We start from the raw sequence: 4,266 nt of genomic DNA on the forward strand, positions 1-4,266 counted from the left end.
ACGGGATTCAGCATGATAGCTGTCTGCACCAAGTACTTGCGAGACACAGATAGATGACTGACACTCTAGCATAACTTGGAAAACAGTCTCCATGGGAAAGCCCTGTCAATGTCAAGGAGGACTGCATAAACCAACCAAGTGCCAATTTACATATCTGCCCAATGTTCAACAGTAGGACACTGGTACTGATCTTTAAGTAATACACAAAACTGACACTCTACACAAACTGATAACAGCCCCCCCCCCCCCCCCCCCCCAAAGAAAATTAAAAATTAAAACAAATACACATACATGATACACAGAAATAGTTAAACATGTACATTTCACCTTCTGTAATATTGTAAACCAATAAATGAATAAAAAATAATTCAAAAAAAAAGAAAAAAAGAAATGATAAATAAAATAAATGAACAAGCCAGACTTGCCTGATCAGGAATGATGCAATATCCTCGTTTCAGACTCTATACTCAGGAAACAATTTCTTTGTGTCTTTGCTCAGCCTCTCAAATCCAAGTGAACTCACTGAAATGACATCCACGTCCACACATGTACACAAATCATCCAACGAGGAAATGCGCAGCTTCCCCTCCTGTCGTCCGTTTACTGCATCCTCAAAAGTGAAAGTAGAAATCCCCGCCAACCAACTTTCTCACATGTCACTGTTTCGGATCCTATAAAAAGCCACTTTATCAATGTACAATGATCACCATCATGCATTCAAACACAAATAAACATCATTGATATCATTCAAACTCCATTATTTCTTCTCTTTGTATCATCTAGTATTTAACCCTGGTCACATTACCTTCGTAAATATTTTGCTCACAAAAACGTCAGCTGGGTCAAATGATCATAGTTATATTTAGAGAGGGGAAAAGTGGAATATGACGATGTCTGATCATCAACTTTTATCACATTTGTTTGAGAATGTAATTCACTAAAAATTAAACTTGTCGTAAAAATTACACACTGAAGTAACTACGACGAGTTGCAGAAAACCTGGATTTTCGAGTTACTGCCGGATTCTATCTCTTGTGAAGTATATCTTGTACAGAAGCGGGTGTAGGAATTTTTGAAGTGGAAGGGGGGGGGGGGGGTCCAGCACTTGATCGTTTAGATACTTTTCACAACGTCTATCCGCTATCTTTTTCTGATATCCCAAAGAAATGAGAGAGAGAGAGAGAGAGAGAGAGAGAGAGAGAGAGGTTACTCCCAGTAGGTTGGGGGCGGCCTAGGCCCCCAGAAGCTGTAGGGTAAATGGTGCAACTCCTGCATTCTGTCCTGCATTCTGACGTTTCCTGGCACTTCCTTTTCACTTTCAAATTGTCTACTTCTTAAACAAAATTTTTGATGTTACATATATACAAATGTACTTTTTAAGAATTCTTTTTAAAAGCGATACTTGCATCTGACGAAAATATCGTAAATATAGTATCAGTGTGTTGTCTTATTTATCCTAGAGTTGAATGATAATTATAATAGTGTTGATAAATTTGAATGAAGCAATTAGTAGTACATATACATGTAAGTATCTACCGTTCATATCATTTGGACTCAAAGTCTCGTTAAAATTGAATATTTCTTAAACTTTTTGGTTCTCCAAAGGGGGGGGGGGGGGGGTCCAGACGCCCTAGACCCCCCCCCCCCCCCCCCCCCCCCTTCTGGATTCGCCCATGTCTTATGTGTTGTTTCTGTTAGGAACTTTCATTTGCGATTACAGTCACTTGCCCTTTAAAACTATCCCAATTCGAAGTAATATGAGACCCGTCGGTTTTATTGACAACACAATTTCTTTCTTTTGAAATGGGAAAGAAGTTCGAGTTATTGACTCCCCTCTCTCTCTCTCTCTCTCTCTCTCTCTCTGGTTGACAGTCGAAACGGTATGTAGTGAAAATGTAAGTTTAAACGATGAATTCAGTCATGTTTTGAAGATTTCGTATATCGAGGTTTGGCTTTAAGTACGTACTTTGTTTTAATAGCGTTAGGCCTAGTTGTCAAATTACTGAGTCAACTTCTTCATCCCCTTTTGGAACTGAGGATGCAATGACGTAGCCAAATCACACTGTGGCTTCTTTGCTAGTTAAACATTATAGGAATCAGCAATATAAAAAAAACGGGGGGGGGGGTCCAGGAATCCAAAAAAGAAAATCGATAAAAATAAATATACGTGTATCACCCAGTGCTAGTTAATATTTTATTCAACTTGTACATAAAAAATAATTGCCTACAAATATTAGCAGTATCATATTTTAAAAAAAACAAAAAACTACAAAGATGTCCCACAGAAAGGGGGGGGGGGGGGGGGGGGGGGTGGGGGTGTCAATCCCCGGATTCCCCTCTGGATCTGCCATTTGGACAGACAGTACATTTAAAGGTAAACACTTACGTGCGGGTATTACTGTCTCATGACAGCATCTAGTTCTCATTTGTAGATGTGCATATTGGTGGGACAGGATGATCCAATTATTTTCCTTAAAGTTATAGTGGATCTAACAGGGGTGGAAGAACAGTGTCATTGTAACATAAGGGTCCAGTAAATGAAAAGACCCAGTCCCTATTGAAAATTCCCTCTAATTTAGATAACAGCTAAACTATAAGCTGATTTTCATGGTGTACAAAATGCATACCTTAAACTCTGGATATTTCAAGACAGTCCTCAAGGAAACTATTGTGAGGCAGTCCATCTTCTTGGAAGGCTGTAGTGATTGTCTTTTTTTTTGTGTCTAGCTGAATTCTGCTGAAAGAATTTATTAGTCTCACTATCAACCTTGCCATGCATTAATTTTTTTAAAGACCACACCTGTAATCAAAATCAAAGCATTACTTGTTTCTAAATATATACATCAGTATCATCACCAACAAAGACAGCCTTGTCTTGAAACACAAGCTTAGTATAACATGAACCCAATCATTACAATGACCAATGTTTCAAATTTATTTATATTAACAGTCCTTGACCAGTCGAATTTGATCAATATTTTCATTAGTTTGTCACTATGAAGATACCGTAATTTTCCAACTCAGTCTCAGATAGACATACACGGAGAAAATTTGTGGCTGGATCGGGAATTGAACCTAGGGACCTCTGTGCAAGATTTTACCAGTTGGTGCCATGACCACTCTTGTCCTGCCAGGGGTGAAATGAATCTGGGTTGTGTGTCTTCGACGGCAAAGACAAATTAAAGGGAGGAATTTAGTAGTTAGGGCTACACGGACCGTGGATATCGACCTGGATAGCTCAGTGGTTAGAGCACCTGACTAGTAATGCAGGGATCCTAGGTTCGACTCCTCGTCCAGCCAAATATTTTCTCCTCCCCTATACTGCATTCCGTGACGTAACTTGCGCAGTGTTAAGTTTATACGTGTATCAAATTAAAAATCTAGGCCCACTGGCCTTCGTTGTGGAATGAATAGTAGGATTGTTACATATAATGTCCGAAATTACAAACGTTCACAGAAAATACCAAAGATATGACCGAAATTAAAAATTATTGAAGTCGTCAATGGAGGGACCAAATTTTTTTAATGTGAATATGATAGTAGATGTCATGTATTACTGAGGTCATTTTAGCTCCTCTCTCGGTAATTTTTGTCATTTTTTTGGTAATTTCTGTAAATGGTACCGTAGTAGGCTAGTTTTGGTCATTCCTGCACTGCGGAATGACTTACCACGTGCCCTGGCCTTGTGCTTGTTTAGCCTATATTGAATATACTTACCGATCTTGCAAAAATCTTTTGATTCCCGGGCAATATGGTACTAATATCTCATGTTTTATAAATTAATATACCTCGCGGACACTACTAAAGACAGAGATATTTCCGGCACCAACAACGGTCTCTTCGTAGATATGTTTGGTCTATCGTCCCGCTTTCCCATATTTGATATTTTCTATCTTTTTTTTTGCGCAAGAGTTAGCCTATTTTAAGTACAACTTAACAGATGAAATACAGGGGCAATTAACTCATTGTATAGGGGCAGGTAACTCGTGGTCGCCGCCCAAGCGGTGCCAAATAGCGTTAACCTATTATTTTACGAAAGACGACAATAATATTATCAATCAACTATCAGAATGCAGGCATGATATGTCATATCTAAATTAAGGAGAAATTGGGGCTAAAATATTCTGATGTATTCTGTTTTTATCGAATAAAAAAATCTGGGACCGGGACCGAAGACCGGGTTTTAGTCACGGGACCGAGACCGAAGACCGGGACCGAGACCGGGTTTTAGTCAGTACCAAACGAGAACCATATGAAAAGTATACA

General features: G+C 38.9%; 1 long non-coding RNA gene across 4 annotated transcripts in view; it reads right to left on the bottom strand.

Moving 5' to 3' along the window:
- Nucleotides 1–3,909, bottom strand: part of LOC130046651 (uncharacterized) — an 11,604-nt gene extending 7,695 nt beyond the window's left edge. Inside the window, exons 1-2 of one of the 4 annotated variants that reach the window (XR_008802931.1) lie at nucleotides 3,718–3,909; nucleotides 2,628–2,737 (exon numbers count right to left, since the gene is read on the bottom strand). This is a non-coding gene — a long non-coding RNA (uncharacterized LOC130046651). The remainder of the gene's footprint in view (nucleotides 1–2,627; nucleotides 2,738–3,717) is intronic. The other 3 variants (XR_008802929.1, XR_008802928.1, XR_008802930.1) reach the window with 3 other exon arrangements.
- Between the last annotated feature and the right edge of the window lie 357 nt (nucleotides 3,910–4,266).

The sequence above is a fragment of the Ostrea edulis genome, chromosome 5 (genome assembly GCF_947568905.1).
Source record: "Ostrea edulis chromosome 5, xbOstEdul1.1, whole genome shotgun sequence".
NCBI lineage: Eukaryota > Metazoa > Mollusca > Bivalvia > Ostreida > Ostreidae > Ostrea > Ostrea edulis.